Source organism: Artibeus jamaicensis, unplaced genomic scaffold (genome assembly GCF_021234435.1).
Source record: "Artibeus jamaicensis isolate MK-2021 breed Jamaican fruit bat unplaced genomic scaffold, CSHL_Jam_final scaffold_847, whole genome shotgun sequence".
NCBI classification, from domain to species: Eukaryota; Metazoa; Chordata; class Mammalia; order Chiroptera; family Phyllostomidae; genus Artibeus; species Artibeus jamaicensis.
In genome coordinates this window covers 26,745,832-26,766,818 of record NW_026522057.1, presented here as the reverse complement: position 1 = coordinate 26,766,818, position 20,987 = coordinate 26,745,832, and the positions used below count along the sequence as shown (strand labels likewise).

The 20,987-nt window shown below is 59.0% G+C and overlaps 1 protein-coding gene across 1 annotated transcript in view; it reads left to right on the top strand.

Moving 5' to 3' along the window:
• SPSB1 (splA/ryanodine receptor domain and SOCS box containing 1) overlaps window positions 1-20,987 on the top strand; it is a 57,353-nt gene that overhangs the window by 371 nt on the left and 35,995 nt on the right. The gene's annotated exons all lie outside the window — the stretch shown is intronic.

The following is a 20,987-nucleotide window of genomic DNA, read 5'->3' as shown; positions in this document are numbered from 1 at the left end:
GGAGATGGGGTCGGGCGCCGCCCAGCGCCGCCGCCGCTTCTGCGGTTGCAAGTGCGGGCTGCTCGCGGCGTCCATCGGCCCCACCTGCGGGGGCGGACGGGGCAGGGGTCCCAGCGCCGCGACAGCCTTTGCGCCCGAGGTTGAGGCTCCGCAGCTGCAGATCAAGCGAAGGCGCCTGGGGCGCGCGGCGGCCCGCGCCGACTTCTAACTGTCGGGGTGCCCCAGGGCCTCCGGTCCCGGGACGCGACAGTCCCCGCGGCAGAGGCGGGAGCCCCGACCAGCCCCTCCCGCTCCGCGAAGTTAGTTTCGCTTTTCCCGCCAGTCGGGGCCCGCAGTTGCAACACGGCCGGTCTGGCCCCCTCGGTGTTGCCCCGCCCGGCCGGTAGCGCCTCCCCCGGGGAGCCCGCCGGGCGACACCCGAGCGGCGCCACCCTTCCCTCCTCCCCGGAGCCACTGCGGCTTCTCCCGGCAACCAAGGGAGAGCCGAGTGTTATGTCAGGAAATCAATCAAAACGGAAAAACCTGAGCAGCCTGGTCGGTCGGTGGAACCGTGGGATCCCTCTGCCCCCGAGTGTGTGCAGGGACTTGGTAATGGTGCTGTTCAAGTTCACGGCAAAGTCTCCTCGGAATGTTAACGCCGTCACTCTACGAGTGGTGTATATGAGTGAGGGTGGTGTGTGCCTGAGTGTGTGATGTCTGTGTGAATGTGTCTCTTGCACCTGTCTGTGTGGGTGTGTGAATAGGTGTGTAAATGTGCGTGAGAGTGCATATGTGTGTCTGAGGCATGAGTGTTTCTGTGTGCCTGAATGCATCCGTGTCTGTGTGAGTGTGTCTGTGCATTTGTGTGCATGTGTCTGTGGGTGTCCGAGTGCATCTGTGTGGGGTGACAGTGTGCCGTCTACGGTCACCTTGCAGTGGCACCTCTGGTTCCTGACTTCGGGCTGTGCCAGGTCCCACGCTCTGGGCCGGGGGAGCCCCGCTGGTGCCGGCCGGGGAGGGTGCAGGCAGTTCTCCCTCCCTCTCTCTCTTTCTCTGAAAATGAACTAAACTGTGTGGTGTAGGGGTGAGTTGGCAGGGGCTGCTTCCTGAGTGAGTAATATTTAATTAAACACTCCAGCCGGTAGCATCAGAAACTGATCATGAGTGTGCTTTAACAGGTGTTGCTGGTGAAAGTGCCATCCCAGTGACTAGAGCTTGGTGTCCTGGGAAGAGCACACTCTCCTGGGGTGGGGGAGGGGAACAGCAATCGAGGAAGGGGGCGGCTGCCCCTCCCTTCCCTGCCCCTTCCCTTCCTGGCACTCCTACTCTGGATGGTCGGAGAGCTGGATTCAGCTTCAGGGGCACAGGCTGGTTTCTTCCCTGGGAAAAGTCAAGCAGCCGAGGGAGCCCCACCTCACTTCCAGGGTGTCTTTCCCAACAAAGGCCCAGAGAGGGGCGCTGACCTACCCGAAGTGCACAGCCAGGGCTCCAGAACGCCAGCTGTTGTCAGTGGCTCCTGCCCCTGGTGTCGAGGTCACGGGCCAGGCACTCGGGCGGCCACAGCTGTAGAGCGATGGGCTGGATTGGATCATGTTAAGCACGTCTCTCGTTTCCTCCCTGCTTTTTCTTCCGCAGGGAGTGCTTTACCCAGTAGACGGAGGGAGAGAGGGGGAGAGAGGACCTGAGTGTGCACGGATCTGTCTCTAACTTGAGACAGATCTTCCTTTTCTTTCCCAGGGAAGCAGAGGCAAAAAGACAGTGACACATCAACTGCAGTGGCTCTGACAGCCATGAGCAGGGACACACGTGGCTTCAGGGAGGTTGGGGGTCGGGGTCCCAACGCTCTTAGGAAAGAGAGGTCCTGCCAGGGGCTCCCAGGGATGTCACTGTGGAGCTGGGTGAGGCTGCGGTCCTCAGGCCGCTGGAGCAAGGCTGAAGCCACCCTGCCCTGGGCTCTCCAGGGCCACTGCTAATGCTCGAACGCCCCTTGGGGGGTCAGCACCAATGCCAATTTCTCCTGTGATCAGCGGTAGGAGGATCGCAGTCCACTGGGTGGAGGCCAGCGCTGGCCGCTGCTCACCAAGGATGATGGACGCTCTCCTTCCTTTGCACTGCCGGGTCCCTGGCCTCTACCCTGGCTTCTGGGTGTGCAAAGGTGTGCCTGCTGATCCATTTTCACAGTGAGCCAAACCTCTGATCCCTGTGGTGTTCACAAGTTTAGTTTGGGAATTTCACACCAGTTCTTCTCAAGAAATAGGTTGTGGTATGTGTGACTCAATTTATCTTTTGTTCCTGAAAAGTTGGAGAATGAGCATCTTTATCGTGCCAAAGTACAGGGTAGGGCAGGTGTGTCTGTGTCTGCCTTGGGCACTTAACCCTGTCCTTCCCCACGAGCCCAGCCAACAAAATACGGCCTTAAAGGTAGGCACTTCTAGCTTGGACTTTCAACCGCCCCAGTTACCTGATAGTGTCCCTCCCACCTCTGGGTGAAAGTCCACTCCTAGCCAGGTGCCAGACACTGTGTGGCCAAGAGCTTCCTGGCCGTGACCTCGTTTGAGGATGAAGATGGTGATGGTGGTGGTGGTGGTGGTGATAATGATGGCAGGACTAGTTACAGCTTGTACTACTAGTACCGGGCTGTGAAATGAGTCCTCGACCCATTCAGCCTTGTTTTCTACAAAGAGCCCCGAGCACCAGTGGCCTCTCCCGCCGTCCACCTGCCTCTGAGGCTGGAACAGCCCATGACTCGGCCACAGTCCCGCCTCCACTCCCCAGGGGTGGAGCGGAACTCTCCGATCCTGGCGCCCAAGTGCTTGACTGGCACAGTGAGTGTGCCACTGCCGTTGGCTTCGCCTTTTTTTGAAAGAAGCACATAATTTTTTAAATGAAAAATATTATTATGGACAGTTTTAAGTTGAGAGAAGAATATATAAGGTTCTCTTGTCAACTTCAAGTGTCTGTGCACACATGGGTGCACACTCAGGCACACACATGCACCCAGACACGTGTGTGCACACAGGCATACACACATGTGCACCAAGGCACATGTGCATGCACACTCAGGCACACATGTGTACACACTCAGACTGTGTTGTTAGGAAGCCGATCGCCCACTGGTGTCCAGCCATCTGTAACAACCCCCTGAGAAGCATTTAAGGGGAGCGTCGAGTCTCAGAGAGGGGCCTGTGACCCCCTGGGTGGCATATCAGGATAAGCGCACTCTTCCCGACACGGAGTTGAGGGACCTGGCTTTGAGGAGGGAAGGCCCGTTGGGCATCTGTCTTGTTGCCCCTCTGCATCCCCCTTGCCTGATAGCCTTTGAAAAGCTTCTCACTTGTTTCATATTTTAAAAGTCCCGTCGGTTACTTGACAAATGGTGGCGTCTGCTGGTCACAGCACACACCGGGTCAGCCACAGGCCCCCACGTTCGTCGGGGCACAACCTGGCTTTGCCCCCGCTCTGCTGATGTGGGTCAGGGCTGGGTGGCAAGGGACGTGGAAATGGCTTGTCACAGGCTCTGGGCCCGACTGACCTAAACTCCAGCTTCACTGGCTTGAATTCGCCGTCGGGGCAATGGGTGGAGGAGCATGGGAGCGTCCACAGCTTGGGGGCACTCTGGGAAAGCGAGGGAGGCAGGGTCAAGGGCGCATGGGATGGAAACAGCACTCTGAGTGGTCATCTAGGGTCTGCCTGGGTCTGGACGGCTGCTGGGCCTGTGTTTGGGCCTCTGATCATTGACACATTTCCTCGTGTTACTTCGAGTGTCTCCTGCCGGCTGGGACAGACTGGTGCTGCTTGCAAGGTGGGTTCAGCAGGTGTGGCTGGTAATCAGTTGGATGTGGGTGTGAAGAAGGGTGACCAAGTGAGGATGTCCTTACGTTCCCTGCTAGGGTGGGGGGTCACAGTGGATGGTGACCCCCTAGAGAGGGGTGGGACAAGGGGCACGGCGGTGCCCTGAACCTGTCCAGGTGGAAATGGTTTATGTGATGCGTCCGGACCACAGTGAGGCCTGGGCCTCGGGGAGAGAGGCCTGGGCTGGAGACAGGGACCTGCTTTCACAGCGGGCTATCGCCATCAGCCGCAGAGCCTTTGGCACGAGGTGTGCTGTGCCCAGGGGAGGGCCCCTCATTCCCACCACTGTCACCGGGAGACTTCTGCTCCAGTGTCCTCAGGCCGAGTGCTGCGGCCCGGCCTGCCTGTTTGGGGACAGTAGACCTCTGATGAGAGGGGTGTGTGCAGGGGGTCTCCATGGCGGGCACCAAGGTGTCCGAGAGCCACCTGGGAAGGTTCTCTGGTTTAGGGGTCTTGTACTCCCCTCTCTCTAAGATTGCAGTACCACAGTTACCATTGTAACCATTTGTAAGCATGTAGTTCGGGGGCCTGAAGTACATTCGCAGGGCAGAGCATCGCCACCGTCCGTCTCCAGGATGCCTCATCTTGAGAAACAGAGTCTCTGACCCCCACTCTGCACCCCCAGCCCCTGGCATCCACCTCTGTGTCCTTTCTGTGTCTGTGCATGGGACGACTTGAGGTCCCCGGGAGAAGCGGCATCACACAGGTTTGCTTCCGTGACTGGCGTGGTTCCCTCCGCACGGCACCGCCATCGGGTTGTCGAGGGCACCAGGACGTCCTTCCTTGTTAAGCCTGGGTGACATTCCACGGTGTGGGTGGACCGCGTGGAGGTCCTCCGTTCCTCCACCCGTGGGCACTTGGTCTCTGGTTTTTTATCACGGTCCCTCAGTTACGGGCCCCCGGGACAGGCCTCAGCTTGTGCTTTGGGGTGTTTGTGGGGCTGAAGGGGCTCTGATGGTGGACTTTGTGGGCCCCTGCACTGCCCTGCGGTGACCGGCCCAGCCTCACAGGCTGCTGCTCCTCCAGCTGCTCAGAGATGTGCTGAGGCTGCTGGGGGAAGCTGGGGGACAGGGGGACTGGGAACCAGGGCTCAGGTGAGGGGACCCAGGGGTCTGGCTTCAAGGGGCTCCTGAGCCCCTGGTGCTGCTGTCGGAGTGGGAGGAGCGGCCCCTGGAGCCAAAGCCCAGTCTCATTCCCAGGGCAGGACACCTGGTGTCCACTCCCTCACTTCCTGGCGCCTCCAGGCCTTTGCAGCAGCCTCTGGAGGCCACCATCCTGGCCGCCAGCACACACAGCACTTTTCAGCTGGCGTCTGCCCCCCAGCCCCCCACCCCACCCTCCAGCTTTCTGCTTAGAGAGCGCTCCCAGCCCCCCCCCTCCTCTGCTGAGCCTCCTGGCCCTACCTGCTCTGTCTCCCGTCCCCTCCTTACCGCCCTCTTGGCTTGGCAGCCTCCTCTCCCCATGGCCCCCTGCTAGCTGTGGTCCCCGAGGTCTAGATCCCGAGACCCTCAACTCTATCCCCTGCAGATTCCCTGCCCCACACAGCTCATGCCGAGCAGACCCGCACATGCCTGTCTCCACAGCCTGCAAGCCCCTCTCAATCGACTTTTAAAAGCCAAGTTCCTGTCCTGGCCGGTGGGGCTCAGTGGATTGAGTGCCGGCCTGCAGACTAAAGGGTTGCCGGTTCGATTCTCAGTCAGGGCACACGCCTGGGTTTTGGGCCAGGTCCCCAATGAGGGGTGCACGAGAGGCAACCACACACTGATGTTTTCCTCTCTCTCTCCCTCCCTTCCCCTCTGTCTAAAAATAAATAAAATCTTTAAAAAACAAACCAACAAAAAACCCTAAGCTCCTCATGCCTCCCCTCTTCCCAGACCCGCCTGCTCCCGTGATTCTGTCTCACGCCGACAGTCTCCCAAGCCAGGCACACACTGACCCCCGAGAGGCCCCATGGGCAGCTGGCCGTTGTCCCATGGACTGTGGGCTCCAGGAGAGCAGGACCAGGACACGTGGACCTTGCTCATCACTGCATCCCCAGTGCTCGGTGCACACAGTAGGCTCCTGCTGGACACTCACTGGATGGAGGAGTGCAGCCACGGCCGGTGTGTGCTGGCTCTGAGCAGGGCGTGGAGAGGCCTGGGCCTGGGATTGGAGGACACGCCAGTGCTCTCCGGTCGGGCCACCCAGTCAGGAGCCTCCCTTGGTAGCCTCGGCCTGCTTGACCGTGCAGGGTGGGTGCCACCTCACGGGGTGACGGTGAGGTCACGTGCCCGGCCCACGGCGTGCTGGGGGGTGGGGTGGGGCAGGGTGGGAGGCGGCACCTCCCTCACAGAACCTGACTGCCAGGTTTTCCTTCCCCAGACCAGAGTCCCCCGTGGCCCCGCGGGAGGTCAGGAACTGCAAGGTGAGGTTCCTCTTGTGTGCTAGTGTTAGGCCGCTTGTTATTCATTCTTCCACTCGCACATGTATTAAGCACTTACTGTGTGCGGCCAGTCTGCTGGGGCTGAGGATGCAAAGGATGGAGGGGGACCCTTCCTTCTCTGTGTGTCTGGGGAGACACAGTCCTCAAGGCATTCTGGCGACGGTGGCAGGGGGAAGGTGAGGACAGAGGCCGGTGGGCGTTCCTGGGGGGAGGACGGTGATGTGGAAAGTGAGCAGGGGCTGGGGTGGGCCCGAGTGAGGGCAGAGGAGCAGGAGGGCGGGCCGGGACCCAGGGGCTGCTCCTGGCGGGGTCCTCTGACCGGGACTTCTCAGGCACCGGCTGAGGGCCACTGGGGCGGCTCCTCTTTCCCGTGGACTGTCTCACCTCCTCGGCCGTGGGTGCCCTGGGCTCCCCCGTGGCGATGCTGCTCCCTGCAGTGTTGGCTATAAATAGCCAGGTGTCGACCTGGGGGAGCACTCTGGGCAGAGCAGAGTGGGGTTGGGGTGTGGGGAGAACCCGTCCTCCTGCAGGATTAATGGGGACACATGGGACCAAGGACACCGAGGACAGTGAGACGTGGCCCCAGGTTTGTGAGGAAATGGTGGCGCCCCGGCCGAAATGGCATCCATGGCTCCAAGGAGACTCTGAGCTCCGGGAGGTCTCAGCATTCTTCATGTGCCGGGTGCCCGGTGACATTGGCTAATGGTGGTGTGTGTTTTTGTTTTTTTATTGAGGCGAATGCCGCATCACAGCAGAAGAGTTGTTTTAAAGTGAACAATTCAGTGACCTCCAGTACAGTCGGCCCTCTGTGTCCCTGGGTTCTGTGCCCGCGGAATCAACCAACCACAGAGGGGACGGGTCTGGAAGACAGTCACGTGACACAGTGTATCAACTACTTACAGAGCTCTTACGTTGTGTTGGGCATGACAGTCACCTGGAGGAGATTTACATACGTAGGCGGGAGAATGTGCTGAGGTGACATGCGAGCACTGCGTCTTTTATATGAGGGACTGGAGCACCTGTGGACTTGGGTTTCCACAGGGGAACTGAACCAGTCCTCCACGGGTGCAGAGGGACGGCTGGACATTCACCGTGTCCTGCAGCCACTCCTGTCTTGTTCCAAAACATTTGTGTCACCCCAAAAGGAAACCCTGTACCCGCTCAGCAGTCATTCCCCAGGTCCCCTCCTCAGCCCCTGCGACCAGCAATCAGCTTTCAGTCGTGGGTCTGCCTGCTCTGGACATCGTCCTGTGAATGGAACCACCCGCTTTGTGACCCTTGGAGTCTGGCTTTAGGTCCCGGTGTCTCCGGGAGGGAAGCTGGGTTCCCTTCCCAGTTTGCGGCAGGGCTACCTACACAGCTGGGTCTAGAGCTATCTAAAACGGTCACCTTGAACTGCAGACACCACCTTTCTGTCACTGTTATCGCCGCCAAAGACTCAGCCCCTGTCATCTTGCAGTTAGCCATCCTTCTCATTGTTTTAAATTTTTCCCAGCGATCTTTTAAAAATGAACACTTGGCAATGTCATCTCTCCTTAGAACTCATCAGTAGCGACCACTGCTCTTCAGGTAAATTCCCGAACCCGTGACATGACCTTCCGGGCGCGACATCGTCCCAAGCTCACTTGGCAGGACATCCCCACGAATCACCCCCACCATCTCCAGCGAGGTCGCCAGCCATGAGCCCGGGGTCTGTACTTGTGGAGCTCCTCCCCCAGGCCACCCAGGGTGGGGCCGTTTCCAGGTCCGCTCTCTGACGGCTGTGCCCTGTGGCCCGTCTGGGACCGCAGCTTTGGCGCTCGCCAGTCCTGGTCTCTTTTCTCCCAGTGTTTTGAGACCGGTCAGGCCCTGAAGGGTGTGGACCATCTCTGTGTCATTTGAGGTGTGACCCAGAGCTTCCTGCCTCTCCAAGGCAGTGGTGCCATCTGCTCTCTGCCTGCCCTTGACGTCATCAGCATTCAAGCAGTGAGGGGTGCTGGCCCGGGCACCCCCAGAGCCGTGGTGCCGTGACTGTGGGTGGGGGCACAGCTCGTATAAAGGAGACTGCTGGGTAGTCCCAGGCCCGGGAGCAGACTGGAGCTGCCACCCCCTGAGAAGCATTGGCCCCTTGGTCGTTGGAGTCCCTGACATTCTTTTCCTGCCTTTCCCCTCCCACTCTCGACCGAACACTGGGTTCAGGGTGTCTCCACCCCCAACTGGTCTGAGTGTGACTCTGCCAGAAATAGTCTTAACTTTTCGAATGAATGCCCACCACACGCCAGGACCAGCGCTCACACCGTCAGTGGACTTCTCACCGTTCCGACCACCCTGTGAGTCAGGTCTGACCTTGCCATTCATGCACAAGAAACATGCCCTTCAAGGGCATTTTCTGAGCTGCCGGGAGTGACATGGCTACCGCATGATGTGTCGCTGGCCCAGTCCCACGGTCTGTGTTCTTTCTACTGTCAGTGTGCAACGTGGTGGCATTGATTACTGGGCACATGCTGCTCACCAGCGGTGACTCCGGAGGTGTGTGTGGAGGCCTAGGCCCCCGGAGTCAGTGGAAGAGCAGGTGGAAGCGGCAGGTGTGTGTGGGATTTGCAAGCTCACTGCCAGGTGTGCTGGTGGGCCGGGGAGTAGGGGGGCGGCTCGGGTAACTCTTCCGGGGGTTTGTTCTAGACTGGGGGTCTTCACTGTGGCAGTGACCCCAGGGAGGAGGGACTGGCCATGGTGAGAAGGGTCACAGGGAGGCTGCTGTATGGTAGGGGACCTTGAATGCCAGGCCCAGAAGTTGTCAGTGGGTGCAGAGTACCCTCGTACCCCTCTCCCGCTCCATTCTCTCACCCCAAAAGTTGCTCCTAAGAGGCATGGAGAAACTAGAAATCTTTGTTTCCATCTGTTGATGCCTCCTTGGTTAAACACTCTGGCTGTTTCCCTTTGCAGCTCCAGTTCAACTCCCCGGACCTTTTGCTTGGACACCCTGGGGTCCTTCCTGGCTGGTCATTAACCGTCCACTGGGCGATTCAGCTGAGTCTGACTGAGGCTGGGGTTTCTGGCTGGGGCGGGGCCGCCTTGTGGCTCTGAATCTTTCCAGGGGCAGGGGGAGCTGGAGACTTCCCCCGACGGCCCTGCACCCACTTCTGGCAGGCCATGCGGGACATGCTGGTGGGTACGCCTCTCAGGTAGATTCCAGGGAGTCTCCAGCGACCCCGAGGTTACACAGGATTCAGAGCATGGCAGCTTTTGTGCAAGGCGAGTTCTTGAGGGCACTGCCGTGGATTTCTGAGGGATGAGCCCCTGGGTAGGTCAGGAAGACCTGGGAATTGAAAAGTCACTGCTTAATTACTTTGAAAATGGATGGGGGTGCCCGGGAGGGTTCTTGCTTCTCTGATGGTCTTCTCAGTTTGACAGTTTTAACAAGCTATAATGAGGAAAGTCACCCAGCATTTGCGAAGCTTGGAAAATCATCCTAAGGAGCGACCCTAGTGTGAAATGTGTTCTAATTGTGTTCAATTACATGTAAATGTCAGTCCCTTTCACAAAACTTCCTGTCTCTGGAGAGAGGTGATATTCAAAAGGCAGGGTTTCCCCTCCTTCAAGCTGTATCCTTCCTCTTTGGCCGGTTTTTAACCATTTGTGCCAGCAGGTCCCTCTTCCCCCCGCCTGCCCCCTGGGGTCCCTGAAAGCCTGTTGCCCTGACTGTCGAGTCACACTCGGGGCGTCTAGACAGCTCAGGGTAGAGGTGTGTGTGTTTTTTTTAATTCCTTCATCATCCAGCCAGTATTCCGTGAATGCCCACTCTGTTTGGGCCGTCTCGGTGCCCGCGCCGAGACACCCAGACAGCCCCGGCCCGGGAGGCCACCATGTCTGAGCTGAGTCCTGAGCCACGACGGGGGTTCCTCCCCCCGCGCCAGAGGGTGTCTCACCACCACAGAGGTTTTGCTTTGCTGTAGTGTTTACGGGTGTTTTTTTAATGGAAAATTTTGAGCGTGTGCAGGAGCTGAGACTGGCGTGGGGAGGCCCCCTTCTTCATCGCCCTGCTTCTTAATCGCCCTGTGCCATGGGTACCAGTCCTCGGCCGTCTCGTCCAGGTGCACGGACCGTCTCCGTTGCAGAAAGATCGGGCTTAGGGAAGGCACCGAAGTCCAAGAAACGGTCAGTTGGGGCTCTTGTGCTCTGGGGGTTCAAACCACGTCTGGTTACCTAGTCAGCTCTGACCAGGGGCAGTGAGCTTTGCGGGAACCCCAGAAGTTGGGTCAGGCTCGGGGGGGAGCAGGCGTGTGGACGCCACCTCCGCAGCCCGGCCAGAGGGGCAAGACAGGCCATCTGAACCAGAGCAGTCTGACTGTGAGCTTCATATTTTTTTAGGGGGTAGAATTCTGTATAAGGCTTAATTTAATGGAGAAATCATTTGAACTGCTGAAAGCAAGCTTTGGGGGCCACTCTCCTGGAGGCAGACTGGGGGTTGTCTTCCCCTGCCTGCTCCTGCCTCAGCCTTCTCCCCAAAATGCTTCAGTAGCTGGCAGGAATAGATACAGGTCAAAAGCAGGGTAAACCAGCAGCATCCATGATGGGTCTCCCAGAGCCGCTTGGTGTCAGGCACCATGTGGCTTTAGGCGCCATGTGGCTTTAGCCACCAGATTTTGGGGTGTGGGTTGTGATCCATGTTTTCTTCCTGCGAAGGTGGGTTTGGAGCATCCATGGGGAATGTCCTGTTGCAGCTGAACCTCACTTCAATCCCTGCCAGATGAAATAGCTGTGTTTAGACCAAGCAGAACCTCCCGAGGCCAGAGAGGGCTTGTCTCGGTGTTACTGTTTCCCCCGTATTTTTTAGAACAAAGCAGGTAGTACCCGGCCTTTATGAATGAGTGGGGGAGCAGTGGTTTGCTCTCTTGGAGGTTCAGAGTAGAAACAGCAGGAATGAAGGTAGGATTTATTTCTAGCAGAATAAGTCGCCTGCCGCCCATGGCAAATGTCCACTTGGATGGGTTTTTGTCACCATGCACAGCCGGGCAGCCCACTGCGCCATCCTAGGCTACATTTCTTCTCAGCCCTGAAGCCTGCTGTCTGTGTGGGCGGGGCCCTGGGGGCGGGGCGGGGCCCTGGGGGCGGGGCAGGCAGTGGCCCTAGTCCCATCAGTGCGGGAGCCATGCAGGCAGGGGTGGTCATGGGGGTTTCTGGGGGAGCAGCTCCCAGGCTGCATTCGTGAGGACTGCACCGTCTCGCATTTTGTCTGCCTCACGGTGAAGCAGAGCACTTTGGGAAAGCACCTGCTGAAGGGCAGTGCAGGTGGAGGGTGTAAAGTTAAGGCGGCCAGTGACCATGCATGCTGGTTGTCCCAAGCTAGGCCCAAGGCCATTGTGTCCCTGGAGGACCTGTGCACATGGGCCACCTTTTCCTTCTGGGTTTAGACCTGTTCACTTAAGATTCATTGAGCCCTCTCTGTGTGCCGGGCCCTGTTCCTGGCACTTCCCACGCATGAGCTTTTTCATCCCTGCTGAGAGTTCTGCTGGGTGTGGCTCAGTATGCCCATTTTACAGATGGGAAAACCGAAGCACGAAAATCAAATAGCTGGGCTGGGATCACCCAGCCGAGAAGTCAAGCTGGACACAGACCCAGCCTGTGCTCTGAGTTACCACACTGCATGGCCTCTGAGCCCAGATCATGGCTCGTGATCTGGGGAGGATAGGGTGGGTCAGAAGGTAGCAGCCACAGGGCTACCGCACAGGTCGGCTCTGTCATACAGGTGTGATGGATCGCACCGGGTGCTCTGGGCGCGTGTGCCCCTGTCATGTCTCGGCGGCCAGCCCTGAGCAGGCCTGCAGTGGAGGCTGGACGAACCATATGTCACTGCAGAGGCAATGGGACTGGAGGCTCCGAATCCTGTGTTTCTCCCTTCAGGAGTGACCAGGACAGCTTGAACATGCTCTCCCATGTCCACTTGACATTTTCTGTATCTCTGGCGGGCTGTGAGTAGATCTGGCTGTGTCCTCTGGACCCTGCCTCCCCGGCCCCCCAGTAAACCAAACGGAGGGCCGAGCTGCGGGAGCTGGGGGCGTCTCGTGCTGTGGGCAGCTGTCCTGGACCCTCCTGAAGGGGGCATCTCGACGCCCACTGCCCATCTTCCGTGTGTCCAGAGGGAAAGACCCAGAGAAGGCGGAGGACGGAGGCTGGAGAAATGAAGGGCAGCACCCCCGACACCTGCTTGGTCTTTGTCTAGTGAACCACAGGAAGAATCAGAAAATGACTGCCTTATCACCGGGTCTCCCTCGGCCAGACCGGGGCGTAGGTCTGCTCACACTGCCTTGTTTTTCTGCAAGAAGAATCAGTCTGAAGTGTCAGACTTTAATTACCTCCCCGAGGGACACTTCCTGTGAATTATTTCGAGGGAAAAGTGGCTAATGTTATGTTCCTACATAAAATTAGGGTTTTAAACTGGGTCACAAACTCAAATGCCTCGAGGTGTCCGGAAGAAGGTGCAAAATGAGCAGCTGGTGGGGAGCTGTGGGGTGTGGGGGCCAGTGGGGGGACTGTGCCAAAGTGGAACCGTGTGTCCTGTGCGAGGCAGTGGCTTCTCCTACCTGGAGGAGTAGCGCCCAGGACACGAATAGCGTCCATTTCTTTCTCCCCCTGAGAGAAACCGGGAATCCGGAATTTTAAAAAATGGTGATGAATAACTTCGTTGGTTTTTTTCTTGTTTGTTTTAAAGTAAACAACACATTATTAAATATCTGTGCCCTCCGAGTACAGATGAGAAGGACAAGGTCAAGGACCTCAGTGGGGTCACTTAGCTTGGGGCTCAGGGCACTGCTGGGACTAGAGCTGTGCTCACTGATGCCTGGCTGGGGCTGCTCCCCACCTGACCTCGCGGTGTCCTAGGGACAGCGGGAGGGTGGAAGCCAACTCAGCAAATTCCGCTCACTGCCCCCTGGGGTCAGAGCTCTGCAGCACCGGCCCTAAGACAGCCCCACGCGCCTGGCTCCCCTGCAGACGTCGGTGTCCATGGCTGCCTGTTGGGTGCCGGGCACGCAGTGCTTCAGGTGGGTGTCTGGTGATCCCGATGAGGCACCTGGTAGGTTCTGGTGTCCCCATCTTCCAGCTGAGGAACCGAGGCTCAGAGAGGATCAACTCAGAGGATGGTGTGGATTTCTTTGAATGAGGGTCAGATTCCCGAGCTGGGCTTTTGAACCATCACCTGTGGTGACCCGGGCACCACATCTCACCCTTAACCTGATGCAGGCGAACTTGCCCATGGGACGGGCGAGGCCTCTCCTTGCGATCCGTGCCCAGGCGTCCCCTGCAGTGTGGTGGAGGCCATGCTCCCCTCCTGCACGGGAACCTCCAGTGCTGGGGCCGCTCCACCTACCGAGGGGGCCGAGGGGCCGCACCTCTGCTCACGATGTTGCTGACTAATTCTCTTTGCCAACGGTTCAGTTTCACATGCTCGAGTTTCCAGTAACTACGTGGGTGGATTTGTTTCATTTAAGGGGAAAACAAAACAAAACAAAACATGGAGGGGGTTTTCTTTCCCAAGAAGAGGACTCACCAATTATGGGTTTTAGTGCTTGCGACTCCGTGCATCCTGGTGCAGAGTTCTGCAGCCAGCGGGGCCTCTTGGCAGGCAGGCTCCGAGGTGGAAATCGCTTAGTCATTTATAAGTGGGGACCGGGTGCGGAAGGTTAGGGAGGTGCAGCGGCCACCGGGTCCTGCAGAGGGAACCGTGGCCCTGTGTTCTTCCCGACTCAGCCTCGCCCAGCAGGGCAGGGGAGGGGGATCTTGGGGGAAAGAGGAAGGTACCAGGTGAGACAGCCCCTCCCAGGGGAACTGAACTGGGAAGGAGACACTTTCCTGCTGCCCCACCAGCCGGGCTGCCTGCTTTAGGTGAGTTGAAGACAGTGGTGCCCTCAGGCACCTTCAATTCTGGGGGGGAAGTGAGAGGCAGGCAGTCGCCAGGGGACAATGGGGGGCTGAGTGTGTGTGTGTGCGTGCACATGTATGTCTCCCCTCATAGGCTCAGCCAGGTGATGTGCGCAGGCTGCTGGTTTGGGTGGGCACTGGCCCAGCAGAGCAGGGCTGGGTGTTAGCGTTGAGCAGGGTCCTGGGGTCTCCACGATGCCCATTGTGGGGGCGCAGGCGCTGGGGGGCTTGGGGCCGTCACTGGGCGTACGTGGGCATCTTAGAGCCCACGCACCATTCAGAGCACAGCAGGCGGTCTGTCCTGCGCAGCATCTGGTTCGTGGGTTTATCCTCCGGAGGAGGCTGCCCCAGAAGCCGTGTGGGGTCTGCGTGTGGCGGCTGGAGCAGCGAGGGGCCTGGCTAGGGAGGTGGCTGGAGTGTAACTCTGGTACTTCCTACCTCCGAGACCCGGGCACAGTCTCCCAACTGTGTACTGGGGGTGGGCAAGGAGTACTTCATGAATGGAAGGGGTTGATGTCGGTGAGCTATCTGGGGCAGTCCCTCCCAGAACTGGGATCGAGAGGGGCCTCACCTTCTGTTTTCCTTCCTGCTCTGGGGAGGGAACATGCCTTGGAATTTGTCATCCTTAATCCTGGCCTTGGAGAGCTTGCTTCCTGTGCTTTCTAGAAGGGAAGAGAGCACATAGACAGGAAAATCTCAAACAAGATCATTTTAGGCGGAGGGTAATAGGATGAAAGATAATTGGAGTTCTGGAGGATTTTAATGAGGATAAGGGTTTATGGCCAGCAGGTGAATCCAGGAAGGCTTCCTGGAAGAGGTGACATTGAAGCTGGACCTTCAGATATGTAAGAACTGGGGGTGGGGAGGAAGGGAAGAGCCCTGTCACTGGTGGCAGGGCACATGTATGTGCAGAACCTCCAGGTACTTAGATGGTACCTGGCGTGTAGTAAGCCCTTAATAAACATCATGGTAAAAATCAGTATGACTCCAGGATTTTCCGTTTAGGTATCTGGGAGAAGAGTGTGGGGGTGGGACGTGGGAGGGATTTTTAGGCCACTAGGTGGGAAAAGATTGTTTCGAAGTTCTGTGCAACAGATTTCCTGTGGCCAGGGAACCAGTTTATTTTCTTTTTTCTGAGCTCCGCAGGTCCTCAAGCTCCTTGGGTGGCACTTTTCCTTCTCTGACCTTCCATTTGTTCCACGTGTTTGCTAGAACCTCTGTGTGCCGGGCTGCGTCCTGCTCTGGTGGCCTTGTGGGGCACACAGACAGGAAACCAGGAGATGGGCAAAGACCCGGGGGGAGCCCCGGTCCTACCACTGCCTCAGGGGGGTTGAAAGACCAGGCTCTTCTGGAAGTGCCCAGAGCCTGGGGCCGGCCCCGGAGTGGCCAGGATCCCTGCGGGCTCTGACTCTAGTCCCCTGGGGGCCAGGGGAAGTGTCTGGACAGTCTGGGCTCCTTGGCCAGACAGGTGCGGACCACAGGAAACAGCTGTGCTCACTGTCCCTTGCCAGGCAGGTCGGGGAAGCAAGGCTTAGGTTCTGGAAGCTCCAGTCTGGGAGGGATGGCATTTCCTGTGGCCTGATGAGGGGGGCAGGGTGCGGGGTCTGGGCCGACAGTGGGTGAGGGATGAGGGGTGAGGGTGGACCTGGGCAGCCAGAGACACGGATGCACCCCTACCTCCTCGACTGGGGGTACCCTCGGACCTCAGCTGCCACCCCCACTCTGGTCCCTCCTGGGTCTGCGCTGTTTCTGCCATCTGTCCCCTCTGGCCTCTGCCCCTTTGCTTTTTCCCCCTGACCCTGTAGGCCTTGCCTGAGGCCGAGGGAGCAGGAGGGGGACCAAGGCAGCACCCTTCACCTGTGGCCCACAAGGCCTTCCTGTCGTGCTCTTCTTTGTCCCCCAAGGGCCCCCACCTCTATCAGACTCCAATGTCCTGGGAGGGCCATGAGTTTTGGTTAGAGCTTCTGACCTGGACCCCGGACAATCGCTGGGGCTCTTTGAGCCTCAGTTTCCACATCTATAAAAATGGGCACAAGACTCACATGGTAGGGCAGGAGGAGAGGCCAGGTCCTGGGGGCCTGCCGCTCTGCCCCCACCCCTTCAGGACACGGGACCGCTACTGTTCCCCTCTGAAGCCCAGTTGAGGAAACGGGGGGGATGGTGTTGGGTCAGGGGCTGCGTGAAGCACAGCCGTTGTTGAGAGAGGAGGGGCCTTACCAGGGAGCAGCCCCAGGTGTCCTCCTGGCTCGGGGAGGGGCAGCCACAGGGGCCAGGAAGGGGCCGGTGGGAGTTGGATTGGGGTGGCCAGTGTGGTGTGGGTGGGAGGTGGTATTGGTAAGGCCACGTCTTGAAGGGTAGAGTTTCAAAGTACCGTCCAGCCCGGTGGCTAGCGACAGGACAGCGCTCTGAGTGAGCTCCCGAGTCCACACCCACTGGTCCCTGGGTGGGAAGCTGCTCCCTGCCTTTCCTGTCTGCAAGCAGCCAGCCCTAAACCTTCCGGAAGGACCCTGGCTGGGCCTGGCCCTGGGCCGGCCAGCCACCTGCCTTCCTGGTCCTGGGGTCAGAGGCAGGACGCTGTCCTCAGAAGGGAGGAAGGGCTCCATACATTCGAGCCCATTGAACACAGTGACTTTGATTGTGGCAGCCAGATGTACCTGCTCAGGGGACAGGGCCAGAGTCCCCTGTTCCAGGCTGGTGTCTGCTTCCCTCTGTTTCTGGTCCCCACCCCCACCTTAGGTTTCTCTTTGCCTTCCTCTTAAATGTTCCCAGCAGAACTTCCTCCTGCAAACGCTTCCTGAGCACCTATGAGGTGCCAGCATTGTTCTGGGGAGGGAGGTTGCAGCAAGAACAAGACAGGCTGGGGTGAGAACAGGCCACTGTCATCTCTGGGCAGAACCTCCCTCTGCAGTGGCAGGTGTGTCTCTGTCTTTATTCCACCCGCAGTACCCCTCCACCCCGGCCCGATGGCTTGAATCTCCTCTGGCCTTTCCTCCCCTGGCGCTGCCTCAGGTATATGCAGATGTGGGGGGTCCCTGCTCCCTCGTTGGGTTGGGGGTCCTGGAGAGCCCGTTCACCCCGGCATTCTGGAGCGCGTAATTGCTGGGGTGATGTATACACAGTGGGCTTGCTTGGTGTTTTATCCTTGGTACTTGGGGGAAGCACGCACCCACCTGTTCTGTTTGGCAAGCATTTCAGGCAGTAGAGCAGGAGAAGTGGATGCACCCTGCGGCACTGAGGGAGGTAGAGACCCGGAGCTGGGGCTGGTCCCCGGGCTCGGTGCCTGCTGCGGGTGTGTAAGGGATCAGTGGCCCCGTGGAAGACCTGTAGCTTTTGCTGGGGTCACTGAGACACCCTCCAGGGCAGAGACCTTGGTTGTCACTGTTGGGCCCCGGTGCCTGTGTAGCAGAGTGGCCAGGACATGTGGGGGCTTGGTGGGAACTTGTTGAATGAATGAATGAATGAATGAGGTAGCCAGCCTCTTCGTGACAATGGAAAAGTTAGCATCTTTGACCCAGCTCATAGCTGGTCAAAGCTCGTAGCCCGTGGCTGTCTGTTGACTGTCTGTCTCCATGAGGCAGGGGCTCCGTCTCCCTCGTCCAGCAGCCCCTGAGCCTAGGACAGTGCCTGACCCACAGAAGGACCGGAGTAGCCGGGAGTTCCTCAGCCACCACTTTATCCCGGCTTTAGGGTCTGACCGCACTCCCGGGGGTCTGCCTCCCGTGGAGGCTGACCAGGACCTCCCTTCCGAAGGTGACTTGGAGGCTGGACTCTGTATCTCTTGTTTCCTTGTGGGGGACTTTTCATTTTCATCGCTGCTATTTTGGAGGCTAGTTTTAGTGGGACGGGATTATGGGAAAAGTTAGTGTGACCAGGAGGGGTCTCCCCCAGGCTCTAGTGGAAGGCCTCCCGCCCCCTTTTACGATGGGCATCTGGCTTCTCTGCTGCTCTGATCCTGTCTCCGAACCCCTGCGGGTCTGAGCCACTGGCCAGGCCAAGGCCATGGACTGCAACCGCAACAGGTGGCTGTGGAGGTACAGTGCTGGAGACAGCTTGTCTCCCTCTGCACCTCCTCCCCCCAGGCCTCCCCCCCCCCACCAAAATGACAAAGGCTCTGGAACCTTAGTTTAGTCTGCAGAGCATGGCGGCAGGGGCCTTCAGCATTTACATTCCTTGGGCTCCGCCGATTCTTTTGTGTCGCGTTTCTGGGCTAGTGGTGCGTGCAAGGGGAGGCTGGGACCTGTTACAAGGGAGCGTGCGTGTGAAAGCCCACACATCCTGCGTGGCTCTGGTGGCCTCCACCACGGGGCCCCTTCTTGGGAGAGGGCAGACCCCGTGCCACCTTATCCAAACTTGCCCTGACCTGCCCGTCATCACCGTGGGACCCACAGAGAGGTGTTTCAGCAGGCCACCTGCGCAGACCTTCAGCGAACACATGATGTGCAGCCAAAAAAGTGATAGAGCTGTTTGAGAAGCCGACGACCCAGGGAGGGACGCAGGCCCGGCAGCCGGTGGAGGCTGCATTTCTTCACATCTGAGACCCGTTGTGGGAAAGAAGGGTCACCGTTTTTTAGTAACTTGTCCCGATTGTCGCCGTAACCTGCCGTTGACTCCAGGAAGTAAAGATGTGACTCAAGCTGAGTCACGAGAGACAGGACGGGAGCATGAGACTGGCCCCCGGGCATCGCTGAGTTTGAGGGAGGGGCTCGTTCGGCTTCAGCGGGTGCCTGGGGGGCAGTGTTTGGGCAGAGTGGGGCTGGGGCGAGCAGCTGCAGCAGCGAGATCAGTGCCGCTGGGCACCGTTGACTGAGGGCCTGCCATGTGCAGCCCCCTCGGGGCTCTGCCGTCCATTTACTGGCTACGGCCTCTCATCCCGGAAGGTGAGGGGCGGCCACCATGTGTCTGTTGTAGGTCCCTCACACGGGGAACAGCACTGGGTGGGGGTTCAAGGCCTGCTTCCCCCAATCCCCCACACGGGAAGGGCCCGGATAGGCTCTTTATTAAGGATCCAGATCCCTGGGGCTGAGTCCCTCTTCTCTGTCTCAGGCTTGCCTCTGTAGCTTCTCTGATGCACACTCAGCGTGAACCAGACACTGAGATGCGTGTGCACCAGCATCGTCTCCCCTTAAAACCACATGTGGATTTACCTCTGTGACACAGATGTGGTCATTGTCCTCGTTTTGCAGATGGGGAAACTGAGGCCCCCCAGAAAATCTCAGGTCATAGCCAGGGACGGGTCAGAGCTGGGATTAGAGCCCAGGGCCGCCCATTCCAAAGCCCATGCCTGCCACCAATGCTCACAGGTTTTCAACGGAGTCTTGATGGCGAGTCTGCCCGGTGTGTGTCGTCAAGAAGGATTCAACAGTTCTGGCTTGCGGGCTGACCGAGAAGGGGGTCGGAGTGCAGCCCCGTGTGCCGAGGGTGCCTCAGAGCCGTATGAGAAACGGCACGTTTGCTGGGGAGATGTCGTGGGCTTGCGGGGTCCTGGGCTGGGAGGCTGGAAACACCTCTGGGTCCACCAGGCTGGAAATTGGCAGAACATTCTGGAGGGTCAGGGAAGCCAGTGCAAGGTGTAAATGGCAGAGTACGCTCGGCCCCTCCGTGGCCACCCTGATGGTCGGCGGAGGGCCCCCGTGATGGAGGGGAGCGCCCTGCCGGACATGCAGACACCTCGGCCCACCCAGCTCCCCTTCCCTTTGTTGTCTGGCTGCGTCAGACGTCTGGGCTTGCAGGGAGGTTCCTGAATGGGCCCTGGAAAGAGGTCACTCCCTTCCCGTGCCGGCGGCACTGACCGACATGTGACCTTCCCCGTGGTGACAGTGTCTGGCCGTCACTCTTTGATGCTGACTGTGGAGGGGCAGTCAGTGTCTGGCAGCAGGGCGGCCGCCCCTCCCCGGCTCTGGCCTCCAGCGACTGGTCCTGCCGGCCGCCCCTCCTTCTGCGTGCCATCTTTGAACGGGGAAATCCACACTCCTGACCCTCTGTCTGAGCATCCGACCTTTTCCTCTCTGTGGAGCACCCTGGCTGGGCTGGCAGCTTTAGCTGTCTGCAGGGGACAGACTGGCCCAGCACCGAGGGGGGCTGGCAGCTGGACTTGGCCCCTCTCCGCCCCCCACCCCAGATGTTTCTTCCACAGAATTGCTGGGGTTTTCCGTTTCTTCCCTGGCTGGTTTTGGGGACCTGTCCCCTCGGGGCCTGTTGGCAGAGAGCACAGTGGATTTCGCAAGACACTGTGTATCCTAGGCGCCGAGGTTGGCCCCAAAGGTCCACGCTGCCACCTTGCTGGTGCCCGGAATTCAGTGCTGGGCTGCGTTGCCCCTCACTTGGGCCAGGATCCCTGTCTGCAACGGGGGGCTTAATTTGGGCTTCATCTTCAGTCTTCAGGGAATGCGCAGGTGCATGAAGCAGAGAAGGGAGAACACCTGATCTGTCTTCGTCCGGGGGGGTGGTTTCGGCTGCCCCCGTGTCTCAGGTGCCGAGAGCCCAGGCTGGGCAGAATCTGGGGAAGGGGCCCTTGCAGACCTCTAAGGCCTCCTGGGCTGCAGGGAGACAGTGTCCGGTCCACACTGCTGACACCCTCTCTGCAGCCGGGCTCTCTGGGAGCCGAGGAATTGGTTTCTGCTGAGACGCTCACAGATGGCAGGGGCCAAGCCCCATGGGACCGCGGGCCTCCTCCCTCCCTCCCTCCCTCCCTCCCTCCCTCCCTCCCTCCCAGACCCTTCCCCTGGAGGCCAGTGGGAAATCAGGGGGACTTTTCTTGCAAGAAGAAGAACTAGGAGACAGACTCCACAGAGGGGGTCACATGCAGGCTTGTCACTGTCTCCCTTTGGCCGCCTGGACT